The sequence below is a fragment of the Hemibagrus wyckioides genome, linkage group LG25 (genome assembly GCF_019097595.1).
Source record: "Hemibagrus wyckioides isolate EC202008001 linkage group LG25, SWU_Hwy_1.0, whole genome shotgun sequence".
Lineage (NCBI taxonomy): Eukaryota > Metazoa > Chordata > Actinopteri > Siluriformes > Bagridae > Hemibagrus > Hemibagrus wyckioides.
Window position 1 is genome coordinate 10,986,505 of NC_080734.1, and position 18,383 is coordinate 11,004,887.

Consider the following 18,383-nt stretch of genomic DNA (forward strand, 5'->3'; position numbering starts at 1 on the left):
TCAGGGTTTAGCAATATGTAAGAATAAATAGCATTCATCACAGGATCATCACACAGAGTATTCAGTCTAGATGGAAATATTCTCCACAGAACACATTTTTATTTTGCAACTCAGCCAGTTGCTTTCTGATTTATTTCAGCACAGCCCAGGAGCGAGTCTTAAGCAGCAGCACTGAGTATTTTACTAGTAACATTAGAGACGGCCGTTCCGTGGACTTCCTCTCACGCTCGTCACAGAGAGAGAACACAGGTCATCTAGCACTTCATCAGGCCTGGAGTGCAGAGTGAGAGAAATCTTCAGAAGAGAAAAACACATAGAGAGGGGAAAATGAGCTGAGGTCAGACAGGGCCAATCGCCTGCTTCCTGCGTCCCCCAACGTTTTCGGTCTATAGGATCAGCTTGCTGAAGCCTGACCTCCCAAGAGAGACGCTGGGGTCGACAGGGTTATCCTGGCCATCGCAGACGAGCCTTCACAAACGGTCCAGTGTGAGCACCATGACCCATGGGAACTGATTCTCTAAACACAGCCTGCAATAGCACAAACAGCTCTGTGTGACACAACTGCACAAAATTATTTCCAGCCATTCCATGTGGACCTCATTCGCCAATTAATGTGATTAATGTGGTGGGCTGAGGTTTGTTGTGATCCAGCTAAGCGCAAGACTGCCAGGCAGGATTGGTGCTGATGAACAAATTCACACTTTCTGACGGCACTGTATGAGAAACGACTCAGCTCACGCAGTACATTTGCTCGTAATATTCTCAATGCACCATGCAAACCTTGTCCTCTGAATATATCAGTCCTGTAGCACTGAATGTCCTGCAGACTGTTTGGATGTTTTTATGAGAGTTTTATAGTCCCTGATTTATCACTATGCATGGCTGTTAACTTGATTATTTATCGTAGGCTTTGAGTTTTGCTTTCTAATGTAGCACTCCCTGGGTTTTGCTGTCAAATTTAGCTCAGTGTTTTATATTTTAAGGCTCCTGGCAACATTCTTGTTCTGGGCTCAGGTTAAATCCTGCAACATTTTTACATAACTGACTTTGGAGTGTTGTTAATGAAATATTCTAAACATGAACATGACAGCTTGGTAAATCTTTTTTTGCCATATATTCACTTAATTTATTTATTTGTTTGTTTGTTTGTTGGTTTGTTTAAAATTTCCCATCTTTTGTCAATTCAAACCAAGTTAATCGCTAGATACAACTTTACTGTCATTGCAAAATACAGGGACATAGCAACGAAATGCTGTTTAGTATCTACCAGAAGTGCAAATGGTAGGAATTGTAGAAATTATGCAAATGAACAAGTGCAGATAAGTATGTAAATATATGTACAACAAATAAATAAGGCTATGGCAGGTAGTATGTGCATAAGAAAGTTTGTGCAAGTTGTATATACAGCTCAATATGTGTAAAGAAAAAATATAATTATATATCTGTGCAATATGTGTGCATTGTATGTACAACAGCAACAGAGATAAGATACAGTGTACATACAGATAGTATGTGCATATAGATATAGATAAACTAGGGTAAGCTATGAATTTATAATTATGTACGTTTATATTTATATTATTCTGCATACAGGGTGGAGCAAGGCAGTGAAGTGTTAGTGAGACATGAGTGTCCTAGCAGTGTAGTGTAGAGTTAAGCAGACAATAAATCTACAATGAAGAATAAATCTACTAAAACGGCATAGAAACAGCTCTACAGCTTTTCCACCATTTATGTGGTTGGATATACACTACCAGTCAAAAGTTTGGACACACCTTCTAATTCCATGGTCTTTCCTGATCTTTATTTCTTTCTACATTGTAAAACAATGCTGAAGGCGGCCGAAATACACAATAATGTCCTTTGAACAGTTGATATTGAGATATGTCTGCTACTGATGCTCTGTAAAGCCTTCATAATGGCTCTAATCTGAGGTGCTGTTAATTGGTGATTTCTGAGGCTGGTAACTCTAAATGAACTTCTCCTCTGCAGCAGAGGTAAGTTTTGGTCTTGCTTTACTGGGATGGTCTTCATGTGAGCCAGTTTCATCACGGTGCTTGATGGGTTTTGCAAATGCACTTGACAATACTGTTCTTGCAAGAACTATTCCAGAACACCTGACCTTCGTGTCTTAAAATAACAACTGACTGTTTTTTGTTGTCATTACATATGGATTATTAAGTCCCTGTGTGTTATTTCATACTTTTGAAATCTCCAGTATTGTTCTAGAATGTAGAAAATAAATCCCTAAACAAAAAACATTGAATTAAAAGGTGTGTCCAAACTTTTGACTGGTAGTGTAGCTTACTCCAAACTCTATATATTATCCTTCACCATTAATACAAGTACAGGCATATAAGTGCTGAGCAAGTTAGATCTGATGTGACCTCGCTCACAGGAAGAAATGAGCATATTTCCTGTATCTTGTCATGATATTCTCAGACATTTATATATCAGTTGCTAAAACCTTTCAAATATACTACAATCACATTAATATTAGCAACACAGCCAGCAAGTTTAACTTCCTGGTTCTATAGTCCTTTTGCAGTGGAATCGAAATAACACAGGATCAACTGCTTACGAGTTCCCTGTATGACCATACTGGTGTAGTACAACTATATTTAAATGTTGGTGTCACTACTTTATAAATCAACTAGTTAAGTGGAAAAAATGATAAAACACAATACTGTGTGCTGTTAATGGAAAATAATGTGAGGATGCATTTGCAACACCAAAATCAAAATGTGACAAGTGTTTTGTTCCTCTGATACCAGCATTTGACAATGATCACAATTCCAGTTTATTAATAAATACCACATTATACATTTTAACCATTTATAGTTATATTTAATGTTGTATAAAGTCTGCAATTTATAGCAGCTGTAAACAGTGGTTCCCTCACTAGCATCTCATCCCCCAAGTTAGTAAGCCAAAAATCTTTGTCATGTTACAGAGAGACTGGGAAAGGCAAAATCCTGAAGGTGTTCCCAAGTGGAAGTGGACAAATTTACTGACTGTGACAAAGTGCTGACACTGGAGACTCCTTCTCTGAATGTTCAATAAACATTTCTCTATACAGAAAGCTTCACCGTGTCATTGAACCTACATCATTGTTAAGTAACAACATCATTTTTTTCATTTGTTTATCATTTGTCATAGATTATATGAATGAGCTGTTGCTATAGATATGATATGTATAAGAATGGGATTATTTATTTATTTATTTATTATTATCTATAATCATTTCATGTATTAACGGCAGGACTAGATTCAAGAAGTGCCTAATAATCCGAAAAATCTACAGGTTACTATCTGCTAATAAGACTGTGTGTATTAAGTGTGTATTATTAGCAGAACTGATAGCATGAATCATGAACATTCTGTTTAGTTGTGCTATTTGAAAAGATTTAGCTATGTGCATTAAATGAAACCTCTTAAACTGGAGCTTTGTAACTTTACTTTTTGGTCCTCATCAGATTACATGTAAAGAAAATGTATTTTAATGTTCAAGTAAAAGAAATGTAATTTTTCATAGTGTAAGAACTCAGCCTAGAAAATACAAGTAAATATTTTGAATGATTATGAGGATATAAGTCAGATAGCTGTAGATATAAGTGCTGTTTTTTTTTTTTCTTAGTCACTTTCCATTTGTCTGTTAACTAGACCGCATCTGTTAATCAGTGGTCTTTGTGCCCATGCTTTTGGTGGGTGGACCTGCCCACCAAGAGAGTTAAAAACCACCCATATATGACTAGCAGAGCAGTCATTTGCGCCTCCAGCCATAGCTACCACTGTTGACTAATGTATTTAACCCCTGCTACAGAAGTCACTATTCTGCTGTGTGAGCAGGGCAGTGTCGAGGCCCTCCAAGTAAACGGTACACATAACTCTGCCTGGCAGAGACTGAACTCAGAGAATGCTACGGTTCGTGCTCCACCCCATTCTTACTTCATCCAAGAGCGGCTAATGAAAGGGTATGAAAGAGCTCTGTCAGCCCTACTCTGCCCACGCAGGCTGGAGGCTACCAGCTGACAAATGCTCATGTTTACTGTCTCTGAGATTCTGTCGCTCATTTCCTGAGCTACAGAATGTCTTGTAATTGTCAATGGTTAAGGAGAGCCTTCTATTGCCTCGAAGTTCTGCCGCTTTCAGAAAACGACCTGACGTCAACACGGCCACTGATGATTGTTGCAAGGTTTTTGCAATGCGAGTTCACTGTGATTAGATTCACATCATTACCAGTGAGGACTGTAGTTCGCATTATAGCATACGTGCAGCTCAGCATGCTTTGAAGTAAAAAAAAAAAATAAAAAATTAGAGTTAAGGGGGAAATACATAAAAACATATTTTATAAGTGATGCCACACATAGCATTCCAGTCCATTAAGAATCAACACTGATGTTGCTTTAAGTTATGCTTATTTATTCTGCTCAGTTTGCCTTTCAGTTTGTCTTTTTGTCAATAAAACAGATGATTAAAAAACACTTTAGTAAACTGTCATGTTTTTTAGGCTGTAATAGATGCTTGCAGTAATTGCGCTGCATTCATGTGAGAGACACCATGTGAAACCAAGCAATTATTTACACAGTCATCTAGGAGACTTGGAATAACTTGTGCATTTTCAACTGTAGAGCTGATTACATTATACAGTGGCTTTATTTTTCTTGGCTTTCTGTACACTTTCTGCTTTTCCTAATAGAAAGCGAATGACTAGCATGGCCCACTGTGGTGGATGATGTCTCTTTTTCCCAAGAGTTGCAAAATGAAGATGAAAATGTAAATGACAATATGACTATATCCTGAGTTCTGCTACTTCTACTCCCGAAGGTCCATAATACATGATTTCCCAGGTTGAACAACACCTTCCATATATACACTATATTGCCAAAAGTATTCGCTCACCTGCCTTGACTCGCATATGAACCTAAGTGACATCCCATTCCTAATCCATAGGGTTCAATATGACGTCGGTCCACCCTTTGCAGCTATAACAGCTTCAACTCTTCTGGGAAGGCTGTTCACAAGGTTTAGGAGTGTGTTTATGGGAATTTTTGACCATTCTTCCAGAAGCGCATTTGTGAGGTCACACACTGATGTTGGACGAGAAGGCCTGGCTCTCAGTCTCCGCTCTAATTCATCCCAAAGGTGTTCTATCGGGTTGAGGTCAGGACTCTGTGCAGGCCAGTCAAGTTCATCCACACCAGACTCTGTCATCCATGTCTTGATGGACCTTGCTTTGTGCACTGGTGCACAGTCATGTTGGAAGAGGAAGGGGCCAGCTCCAAACTGTTCCCACAAAGTTGGGAGCATGGAATTGTCCAAAATGTCTTGGTATGCTGAAGCATTCAGAGTTCCTTTCACTGGAACTAAGGGGCCAAGCCCAGCTCCTGAAAAACAACCCCACACCATAATCCCCCCTCCACCAAACTTTACACTTGGCACAATGCAGTCAGACAAGTACCGTTCTCCTGGCAACCGCCAAACCCAGACTCGTCCAGCAGATTGGCAGATGGAGAAGCGCGATTCGTCTCTCCAGAGAACGTGTCTCCACTGCTCTAGAGTCCAGTGGCGGCGTGCTTTACACCACTGCATCCGACGCTTTGCATTGCACTTGGTGATGTATGGCTTGGATGCAGCTGCTCGGCCATGGAAACCCATTCCATGAAGCTCTCTGTGCACTGTTCTTGAGCTAATCTGAAGGCCACATGAAGTTTGGAGGTCTGTAGCGATTGACTCTGCAGAAAGTTGGCGACCTCTTCGCACTATGCGCCTCAGCATCCGCTGACCCCGCTCTGTCAGTTTACGTGGCCTACCACTTCGTGGCTGAGTTGCTGTCGTTCCCAAACACTTCCACGTTCTTATAATACAGCTGACAGTTGACTGTGGAATATTTAGGAGCGAGGAAATTTCACGACTGGATTTGTTGCACAGGTGGCATCCCATCACAGTTCCACGCTGGAATTCACTGAGCTCCTGAGAGCGACCCATTCTTTCACAAATGTTTGTAAAAACAGTCTGCATGCCTAGGTGCTTGATTTTATACACCTGTGGCCATGGAAGTGATTGGAACACCTGATTCTGATTATTAGGATGGGTGAGCGAATACTTTTGGCAATATAGTGTATGTGATGTACATGACTGTACTAACCTGATATGAATCATACAGACAGACACATACAAACACTGCATATACCATGTGAAATATACATTTATGGGTTTCCTAAACCCATAAAACCCATGACCCAAAGAACTGTAGGACCTTCCAGTTTAAAAAGGAAATACAATCTTGCCTTCACAGTTATCCAAACCAAACAGGTATTGTTTTTATACATGCTAACATCTTAAAGGTTAGCAAACAACAGATTAGCCTGTTCATACATTTAACGGCTCCTTGACTAATCTCTTTGCACTAGAACATATATTGTTTCATTTAGTTCTTGTTGTTTACTCTTTTTTAGACCAGCAGTGAAGCACGTGCAGTGTGATATTTTCTGTCACAGAAAATTTATTGTACTTTAAATAAATGATTCCTCATGCCTAAAAGGGGTCACCAGTACAAAGCCTTTCATTCAAGTTGAGGTCATTCTGAGTAGGGATAAAAATCAATTCTCAGACCGTCTTCTCTTAGTTGAAATGCCATGGCAGCAGCCAGAGAGCGAAGTAAAATCCTGAAATAGTATTATGTTTTGAGCATTTTAAGCAGACATTGATATCTTTCTATGATATGCCAGAGTAAAGGAGGATAATTGGATAATGTTTAGGTTCCTAATCAAACAAGTCCCTCGGGTGTTTTTTAAAAAGCCATTTCAGAGGGCTTATATTCATATATATTAGCTTGCTTTGTGAGGATGCAGGCTTTCAAACCTTAAGAGGCCAAAAAACTGAATTAGTGTCTGTATGGGGGTGCCCATGTTCAGTATTGAATTTCTCGTCTTTCATAAGTATTTCTGTTTTCCCCTAGCCTACTGGAACAATATATTCATAGAAAACTTTCCCCAAAAAAATACAAAAATGGTGCATTTTTGTCACACTAATATTTATATCTTCAAATTTAATTATGATATCAAACCAATTTCTGCTCTCTGAGATGCCTCAATGTTTCTTCGTAATCATCTATACCGAACAGGCATAACATTATGACCACTGATGATCTCCTCATCATGGCACCTGTTAGTGGGTGGGATATATTAGGCAGCAAGTGAACATTTTGTCCTCAAAGTTGTGTTAGAAGCAGGAAAAATGGCACGCGTAAGGATTTGAGTGAGTTTGACAAGGGCCAAATTGTGATGACGACTGGATCAGAGCATCTCCAAAGCTGCAGCTCTTGTGTGGTGTTTACGGCCTGCAGTGGTCAGTATCTAACAAAAGTGGTGAGGAACAGTGGTGAACTGGCCAAAAGGTAATGGGCGGCCAACGTTCACTGATGCATGTGGGGAGTCAGGGCTGTTTTGGCAGTAAAAGGGGGACCAACGCCTATATTATGCATGTTATGCCTGATCGGTGTATAACTTGATGGTGTTAACCACTAGAATTCTGTGTAAGTGTATCCCAACAGAGGTAAAAACATCTCACACAAAATAATTAATTTGTTTATACTGATGTTCAATAAAATTCCATACCGCTGGTGCAATGGAACACCACTATACTGGTAAAAGGGTTAAACAGTAAAGGCCATGAATGCTCAGGCACTGGGAAATAAGAACTTCACACTGGGGAAATACCCATGTAACAGTTGTCATAAAATCAGCATTAGTCACTTCTTTATGCATTCCAAAATTCCATCATGGCGTCATGTCATGCATCAGGAATGCCAAACCACATGGATTAAAGCCTCCATCTTCACCCGAGTCCAGAGCAGCATGAGAAGAGAGCATCCAGTACTTCATTACTCCTTTCTGACCTAAAACTTCAGATAGGTAGATAGATACAGCTCTGGAAAAAAATAAGAGACCACTGCAAAATAATCAGTTTCTTATGTTTTTTTCTTACAGGTCATGTATTGGTGAGATGAACAGTTTTGTTTCATTTTTTGTGAACTGCTGACAATATTTCTCCTAAATTCAAAATATAACTATTGTTATTTAGAGTGTATATTTAAAGGAAATGACAACACGTCAAAATAACCCAAGATCATGCAGTATTTGCAGAGCTTTAACAACTCAAATAAAACAAACTGCAAATCATTTGTAAACAAATTGTGTTAATGCTTTGGCTAAATAACATTAAGAAATCAGTATTTGGTGGAATAACCCTGATTTGCATGTGTTTTGGCTCCATGATCTCCACCAGTTTTTCACATTGCTGTTGGGGAAGTTTATACCACTCTTTTTGCAAAAAAGCAAACAGCTCAGCTTTGCTTGATGGTTTGTGATCATCCATCTTCTTCTTGATGGCATTCCAGAGGTTTTCAATAGGGTTCAAATCTGGAGATTGGGCAGTGGTCTCTTATTTTTTTCCAGAGTTGTAGACAGACAGACAGACAGACAGACAGACAGACAGACAGACAGACAGACAGATAGATAGATAGATAGATAGATAGATAGATAGATAGATAGATAGATAGATATAGATAGATTTGTCTTTATAAACCGACTGAGTGGTTGCTACACTCCTTATGACTTAAACCATACAGTATGTGCTGAAGTCTTACATAGCCATGCAAATTAATTCTACTTTGCATACTTATTTACCAGAACCACTGCAGGCAAATTCAGGTAATTACTCCAATTACTCCGCTAGAATCACACAACTCATTGATTTAAAAAAAAAACTGCTTAGAGTTTTGTCCAGTTAAGCGATATTTAAGTAAATCTAAATCTAAATCTTTGTCCCTTGTGTCCTGTACAAAGACTGTTTGTGTAGTTTATCTCTGATTACATCCTCAGTGTGAGACAGTCTTAGCACAGATCTAGGCAATTTTTTTTCCTTAATGCATTTTATTCCTTACTACAGCTGAGCAGATAGATAGTGCAATTTGTTGGTGGACTTGCTGTGGACATGAATAATGTATTTGCTTGGCTGAATCAGACCATGTTTCAGCTCCATTCTGTGTGATAATGAAAGAGACCCTTTGGGATCACCAGCCTCTGCCGCTCAGTGCCTCATACAACAGCCGGCGGAAAGATAACCCGCTGCGAAAGGTAGCCTTGTGATTTTTTTTTACAGTTTTATATTTTCTGGGCTCCATTAAATATTAATCAGAAACAGTAACATTGCTGGTTGTCTTTGCTTCGGCCTTTTTTCTGTGAGGTCAGGAAAAAGGTTACATTTGTGACTTGTCGTGGCATTAATTTATATTTTTCTCAACATTTGGCCACGGGGCTTTTACGCATTTTTACACATTCAGCTTTTATTTTTATTTTTTTCCCATTTCTATCCAGGGCTAGCTGTAGCTGGTAAGGTGTCTCATGTCGGTGCACTCGCTAATTCCCCTTCTCATGCCCTGGAGCACTTCAATCACCAACACAGTAAAGCTGCACTCAGGAGATATGCTTCTGACAGCTCCTTTCTCTCACTCCGTCTCTCTCTTGCTCTCTCTCTGTGGCTCACTACCACAGGCTGTAAAGTGCATGGACATCCAGGGGAAACTCCACATCTCATCGTTCCAAAAGATTTTCCCTTTCAGGCTGACCTGCACCACTGAATTTGCACCAGTCGCGCACACAGAAATGGATTGCCAAAGGACTTTATTTCACAAGTGAGCGGTTTATATTTGTTTCCTAATTCAAAGCTACTTCAGTACCCTACTTCTGCACACAGGATGTTTTAGCTAGCCTGTCATCCCACGGAGAATATATTAGTTCCTCCAAGGGCTTTATTTATTGTACTTTTTACAAAAAAAAATAATGCGGTGCACAGACTTATCATGGACCTGATGCCCTGAGATTAAAGGTATTGTTTCTAAATGCCTCCAGGTATGTGTATCTCCTTCCTGGTGATTTACCAAAACCTTAAGCCCCCCACTTTTTCCATATGACATCTTTACACTAGACTACTCCTGATAATTAAACCGCTGGGGCAACAGGAGCTGGCCTAAGGCTCAAATCTGCAGGTTGCCTACACCAGTGACCTACCCCAATCCCCCAAAAACATACATCCTCCCACCGCCTTTCACACACTACTGCAAATACTAAAACCCGAGATCCCAGAACCTTCGATAGCTGTGAGAATCCTTCTGAGTCATACTCCACTAGCTGTATAAACAAGCCCATGTACTCCTGAAATAGAAAGGTGGACTAGTGGTGGAAAGAATCAGAAAGATACCACGGCAGGCCTAGTTTTCCTTTTTGATATTTATTGTTGTGTTGTGTCTAACAGATATAAAAAAAAATGAGTTTATATTATTACCATCAATACCAGCCATATTTTCAATTGATTTAATATTTTTATTAATCAGCACTAATTGTCAGAAATTCAGAAATATCCAAACCACATATTACTTCTACTTCTGGTAGATGCTAAATTACATTTTGTTGCTCAATATCTGGTTATCTGATTTACCATTCTCTTGCTGACTTGCTCTGTTCATGCATACTGTCATGCATCTGTCCGATCACACTTATTCCGTTGGATCAGACTGCATTCGGATGGAGCCAGACAGCTATTATTACCTGTTGTAGTGAATAGGGTTGTGCTGCTTAAAGATGGAAATTTCTCACTCTCTGCAATGCCCCATGAAGCTCTAAATCTAAAAAGTTAGCCAGCTAACCTTAACTAGCTAGCTAAAACAAACCATGTTAGTGTGTGAATATTTCCGAGCTGGTCTTCTTGTCTTTTGTTATCTAATCTGTACAGTTTAATCCAGGTTGTGTTCTCCAGGCTTTCTTCAGCGTTTTAACTGTTTAAAGCGGGTAGTTTGGAATGTGATGTATGTGATATGGAGTATGACAAATACACAGAAAAATCAACTCAATTCTGACAGCTCTGACTGAGAGTTACTGTTACGAGCTTTACAGGGTGACTCACAACAGCTCAGAATATTTTTTTCCTTCTGTAACTCAATCATCTTTTTTTTTTATTTATTTATATTTTTATAACATTTACTGCAGTGATGCATTAGCCCAATAATAGGCTGTTGAGATAACTTACAATACGTGAACATGTCTAGAGGAAACACTGAAATAGCCACATTTTAATAAGAACAATGTAAGCGTGTAGATGTTTCCACTAAGGCAGCCTCACAGGAAATGGAAGAGGCATAAATCCCACTATTACACCACCATTTCATTTAAGGGTTCAGGATTGTGTGAGGTGCAGCAGTGGAGATCAGATGGTTCCAATCTTCCAGCCAATCATCTAAATTTAATATTCACCTTGAACAGACTATTTTCACCCTTTAGCTATTTCTGGGTCACATTCTGAAATGAAGACACGCGGTTCTGGCCATTACAGTCAGATTTAGTATATAGAGGAAAATGAGGGGAAAGAAGCTCTTGTGGGAGTGTGTCTTTTGAAGGTTTCCCCTTAAAGCCCCCCCACTGATTTTGAGAGGGTTGTAATGGCCAATCTGTAAATGTTAACCCCTGCTATATTATAGGGCAGAACTTTCAAGCAATTAAGATTGTCTCATAGCAGACTTTATGTTCTGTGTACTTTTAAAATGGTCACTATATTTTAAAGCATCTTGTTTCATGCATGGCTGCTCCTATTTCCTGTCTGACTGAGGTTATAATGGGAACATTAGCTGTCTTCCAGAGACATGACTGCACAGGATGTAGGATGTCACTAATAAAACTGAAAGACAAAGTACTGCACAATGAACCACTTATTAACTAGAGGCCTCTTAGGAATGGATCACGCTTCAAAGTTATCAGACACGGGTTCATAAATTCGCTCCTGTGCATGTCATTGTGAACGTGAGATTTAGCTCTGGTGACTCTTCTGATCCCTTCCAGTTCTTTTTCACTGAGTCTCAACCGACTCTCCCGCTAGTCTAAACAGATTTTTTTTCATTCAGGCTTCACCACCAGTCTGAACTCTTCACAGCAATTCTCTGTGAGTTGGCATCACGCCCAAGTACATCTCATGCCAACACCACTTCCGCTTGCCGCAATTTGCCTCACAGCTCCTCTTTCCACAAGGATAAGGAAATCACACCGAAGTGATGAAAGATGCAAGCTGAGCCCTCGCCAAATTAAAATTTTACGCGAAACACCCTCGCAACCCTGTATATTTTATTCAGGATTTAGAGTAGCTCTCATGAATGGAAATATTCATAAGGGTCTTGAAGGGTCTCATCAGATCCCTTTCTTTGTCTCAAGACTGTATCATAGCTCCATATTATCCATGGAGTTATTCTGTGTAATGATGTTGAAATGTTTTTTTTCTACATTTCACTTGCTGTCTCATTATTTATTCCATCAGAGCATATATTCAATCTGTTTGCCATTTCAGTTTTATTTGTAAGTTCTAGTTAGGAAAAGAAAGGAGGAGCCTAGTCTAAACACCTCCCACCCTTTATTCCTTCCAGCACTATAAATAAATCAGTGACTTAATATTATATTTTTATATCATATATTATTTGGTGAGATATGTAGAATTACAGGTCTGTATGCATGCCACCTCGGGCCAAGTGGTTTAAGATCATTGACTTGCTAATGAGGGCAGCAGGCAGGGCAGCTCAGAGGCCCCGGCTCAGTGCAGCAGATGGGAGGCAGCAGCAGGAGGAGCCCTGCTGAGTCTCAGGGATTCAGGCTTTTTTTTGGGAACATGGAGGCGTTAAGGATGAAGGAAGGAGGAGAGCCTCATGCTTGAGAATGACCCCAGGGCCAGGGGCCCTGCAGGGCAGGTGCTGCTCAGAAGTCTAAAGGTTAAGACTTTGAGGAGACGTAGCCTCACACAGGAGATGAATGTAATATTGAGTTTTTTTGGATCAATAGGGGCCATGTTGAGGGAAGAAAGGCTGCTTCACGGCTTGTGCCATGGCCTCAGGGCTGTGGGATTCCGAGGCGCTGGAGGTTTATTGTGTAGTTAAAGATACAAGGACTGTGGATGTTCTCACAATATATCTGTCAAAGAACAGAGAATTTAGAAAAACAATATAGGGTTTGTTCCTTTCACTGAGAAAAGTTTTTAAAAAAATAATTTTGTGTTGTGTATTTAGACCTACATAAAATTATACAGCAGATAGCATAGACAGCATAGTTTTTACCTAAAGTGGAGAGGTGTGCACTTGCTGAAATCTGAAGTGCTACATATTTTAACCAACAAACTGTTTGCTTGAACAAAGTCATGCCAACATCTTCCACATGTTCAGTTTACGGCTCAATTTGAAAGAGGTTATTGCTTCCAATAAATTTGCTTTTACAGCATTTTGTTTCGCACATGTTCACTCACCTCTGCATTTTGTTCCCCCATTTGAAATTATTGCATTTTCATTGCAGTTTCACACCCTTGTAGATAACAATTATTGAACTCTGCCAAACAGAAAGAAGCAGTTTAAATAAACATAAGCAATTACACTGTCCGAAAGCAGCAGTTTAGATTGATCGGCACAATCTAAGTGCATCTAAGTAGGCATTCTTTTTAAGTGACTCATTGCAGTCATCGTGTTTCAATGACCCTACCACAGAAAATAAATATCACTGGAAATTGTGTGCACAGCCAATTACTGACAGGACAGCAAAACATAAAAGTCATTTCCATATCACATGCACAGCGGAATCGCTGGCATCGCCCAGAGCTGCTCGACTTCAGGGTGCTCACATAGTGAAATTATGCATAGAGAAGCAGAGGGTGAGAGGTTAGACTAGAGATGAATGTTCAAGCATTCAGGACCTTCTGCAACTTCCTGCACCTTTTCGTTGGCTTTTCTTCTCCCTTCTGGATCCAACGGAGGCCCTGCTCGCCCTCCTCTGCTCCCCTGATCCCAGATGTGGGCTGACCCTGAGCTACCTATCTTAGGTCTGAAATACACCGAGCGATACACAGAGCGATGGAGAATAAATGCATTCATGAGCTATGTATGTAACCCTTTAGGCTCTTCCTCACCCTGCCTGCCCACTCCAGTTCTCATGCCTTTGAAGAATACAATAACCAAGTATCTCATTATTTTCTGCCTGGTTGTGTGTGTTAAAAAAAAAAAAAAAAAAACGTCTGGCAATAATATTCTTTACTTTTCAATTTTCCATCCAATCAGACTAGAGTGGTGAATGAAAAAAATTACATTTTGTTTAATTGGCTCAGATGGCCTTTATTAGGTTAGAGCAAAGTGAGTCTTTCCTGATATATTGGAAAGGGGCTTTGAGCTGCTTTGCCACCTCATGTGGCCTCATAAGTCACTGCTGCCATTAAAAGAACACAGGACACAGAAGGAGTGAAACCTTGCAAAATGAGCATCATTTTTCTCCAAACAACTCCTATTTTCGCCTGTCGCCTTGTCAATAACCTTGTGACAGCTATTAAAATTTGTTGACCCTATGAATCAGCATGTCAGCTGTAATTTATTTGCGCTAGCGCGTCGTCAAACGCCGCGACTGTGCTCATGTTTGATCTGTCTGCCTCACTGTAAAGGATGAGCCATTCGCAAACAAGGTTGTCCTCATTCCAGCGAGCCATGAGCTGAAAAAAATGGCAAGGAACCAAGGCCTCAGAAATTGAGCAAAGGCCCATAAATTTTCAGCAGGACATGGCTTTGTTTGAATGAGCTCGCCATTGATTAATTGAACCCTCCTGAAGCTGCTCCATAACTCAGGCAAGCAGTTGTTGCTGAGAGAGGATCATGTAGGAAGATGGACCATACAGCCCTGTGACCCACTCCAGCTCTCAGTCTTAAATTAATTCATGACAACTACTGCAGGATTTGATCCTGGATTTGTATTTGTCTTTCACCAGGATTTGTATTTGTCTAGCTAGCTAAGAAATAAAGCTCCTAGTCAGCCTCAAAGCTCTCAACCGGAATATGGTTGTAATTTAAAAACATGGAGAAATTCACATTCTAAAATTATTGTTATTAGACGACTGCAATAAACAGAAATACATTAACGATTGAAACCTCATGAGAATGCCAGTGACCTTTCTGCTTCAGTTTTCATTTAAATAATCTATAAAACTCGACAGTTCTAGAATATAGAAGAGAGATATTAAAAGATGTTTTAGCTTCTAAAGACTTTATTGGAAAAGACAATCCCTGATTTAACTCTTTATAGCTCATCACACAAAATGTCTTCTCAGGTGATCTTTGTATAATTTTACTATAGTAAACTGGTCTTGGAGCCTTGTCTGGCCTGCAAGAAAACTAAGTAAATTTAAGGCATCCTGCAAATCGGCAAACTGAAGAACTGAAGAAACTTTAGGCTTCACATTGATATTTAATTAAAAACCACATTTTCATTGGTTCTCCATTTGATCAGAAGTTCTGTGGTTGATCCTTTGGATTCTCTCACCAATGGGAATGACACAGAAGGATAGTAGAGCTGTAGTCAAGACCTCCATTGTCAAGTCCAAAAGAAGTTTAGCCGAAATCAAGTCAAGACTAAGTATTCGGGCAGTCAAGGCCAAGTCAAGATTGACTCCAAATGAAAGTCAGTCAAGACTTTCAAAATACTGATCAAAATGATCAAATACTTTATAAGCCCAAGACCTTGCTTCAATCTTCGAAGTTGGCTTCGATCTTCTGTTGTGGCAATGATTATGCTAAAGGAAATGATAAGGAAATAACTTCTGGTGTAGTGCATTATTTGTGCATTATTTTTAAAAACTCTCAGTCAAGACCAAAGACCATATTAATGAGAACAATGCCCAAATCCAAGACAAGTCCCAGTACAAATGCCAATAATTCCAAGACAGCACAATCCAAGTCAATACAGAAAACATCTTGAGACCAGACTCTAGTCCAAGATAGATGAACATTAAACTGTGAAAAAAACTACAGGATAACAACACAAACAATTCATCAAAAACGCCAAACATCACTTGAGGATTAAGCTGTTCTACATTTCATGAAAATCAGATGCTAAAAAAAAAGATCCAACTTAAATGACCTATGTCAGGAAAATTTTATCATTTGATACATGTATGTACAGGAAAGCAGATACTGTGTCTCACAACTACAGGGTTTGATCCTGAGGTCTGGATGCTGTCTGTGAGTTTTGCCTGTCTCTGTGTAAGTTTCTGCAAGGACTTCTGTTTCCTCCCACCTACCAAAAACTCCAAATTGTTCCCGGGTGTGAATGAAAGTGTGTGTGTGTGTGTGTGTGAGAGAGAGAGAGAGAGACTCCCTTTAATGGATTAGCACCTTGTTCATGGTGTATTCCTGCATTGTTTTTAGAGTTCCTTATACCAGGATAATGCATTTATTTAAGCTAAATTAATGACTGAGATACGCAGGATTTTTCTTTTGGTATTGTTTGACGTTGTTCGTCATTATTTAGAACGAGAAGGAAGTACATGTCTCTTTAGGACACAGTATGTGTTTGCTAATTAGCCTTTTCTGATTTCTGTACAAGACGAGTAAGTCGTGACTGAGAGAGAAAAAATGATCTCTCCAGGACCAGTTCCTGATTGCAATCAGAGCTTTTAATGTGTATTCTATAAAATCTTACCAACACATCCTCAAGTCAGCACATAATCTAATGCATAATCTAAAGTTTAAGATGCAAACTCCAGTTAGTTTTACAATAAGGTCACATGTGGCAGTTCTAGAGAAACGTCCATTTTCGTTGGTCTGATGTCCATTTGGCTGATGAGGCAGGCGTCCTGTGTGCAATTAGATGGTCATCCCATCCCAGTCCCCTTCTGTCTGTCTGTCAGTTAGGGCAGAGGTCGGCACCTATAATTATGCTCCAGACGTGAAAGGTCGAAGTAGAGCAAGGTCAAGACTAAATTCCTCCCAAGTGCTTAACATTTAGCTGACATACTGAACTGAAATGGAGGCATGTGTGAGTGACTGTTTGTTGGCTTAAGCCTCACCAGGATGCCAAGTAAAAATCAAGATGAATTGTATCGTGGTATGGGATTACTTTCCACCAGTGCCTAAAAAGCCAAAACGTAAATGAAATTAACGGAACAGACACAGAGGTTTAGCATACTAATTCATTCACTTTGAAATTAAAGCATATTTCTGAGCCTGGTTTAATCAAATTAAACTGACAGCCTTTCTCATGATACATCAGCAAAACATGATGGAATAGTGGTTAAAAGGTGAGCAGATTGTACTGATTTGCTCCATGTGTCTTGTATCACCTCTAGCACAACACAAATCGGGACCGTGAAGAAGATATCCTGTTGCTGTTCCAGCAAACAGCTTTCTCGAGTTGTTCTTTGTTTGCTCAGCTGTGTTTTAACTGCAAGATCACAATGATTATCATCATTAGCATCACTTGCATTCAGGTTTCTTTCCCGACCCAAAACCATGTGCTTCTCTAGAACAATGTGTTCTCCTTCATTTCGCCCAGACCAGGCGATGTTGACTCAAACGGCCTTTGGATCATCCTTTGCTCACTGCTTTATTTTCTCTGATATGCACGCAATCGTCAAGATCATGGTGTTATTGCCAATTCTTGTGGCTCAATCAGCTTTCTCCATCTGTATTGGAGTTGAACCCTGAGATAGAAACAAGGGTCATGCAGGTTTGTTGGTCTTACTGATATGCTCCTCACATCATTTAGGGAATATATTAGATTTACCAAGACATGCAACATTTATAGAGTGTAAAGGTTCAGCCCAGGGAGCTCTTCTATCTGCACTGTAGTCAGCATAGACATTTTAATGCATTAATATGTTAGCATCTGAACATTAATGTATTTGCTCTTTATGTCAAATGTACATATGGTGTTAGAGGAATACAAATCCATCCCATCTCTTGACTCCTTATCAGTTTCCCTGCAGCGTCATTTTTATTACCTTGTCAATCCAAACTCAATTTGGGCCTTCATTTCTTGTAGAAGGAACATGTCCAATTGCTGCCTTACAGCCTTAAATGAAAGCTGACACAGCTGATTACAGTCCTCCTGTTTTCCACTGAGCACCACTGTCAGGATGAGAGATGTGAAGGAGCCACAATGATGGCACAGCATGTGACTGTATGCCATCACCTCTCTCAAAGATAGAGATAGCAGCCATACCCCTCCTTATCTCTGATATGTACCATGTCAAGGTAATCAAGGAAATAGAACATTTATCCCTCATCCAATCCCCTACCCATCCCCAATCAAGGTAGCTAGCTCTCCCACCAGGCATTCAATTTCACTTTCACAAGTGAAAACTTTCCTCTTTAGAGTGTTTCAATCCCCTTTTTCAATCAAAATGTAGCAAGTTGAAGGACAGCATCTTAAGGTCTTCCTTGTACCTGCTGACTGCTTAGGGATACCTGCTGGAATACACTGACAAGACAAACTTGTATGTATTTTTTTTGTATGACTTCATTTGCATTGAAAGTTATGAAG

General features: G+C 39.7%; 1 protein-coding gene across 1 annotated transcript in view; it reads left to right on the top strand.

Annotated features, from left to right (window-relative positions):
• Positions 1 to 18,383, top strand: part of rnf144ab (ring finger protein 144ab) — an 82,014-nt gene that overhangs the window by 2,437 nt on the left and 61,194 nt on the right. The window lies entirely within an intron of this gene.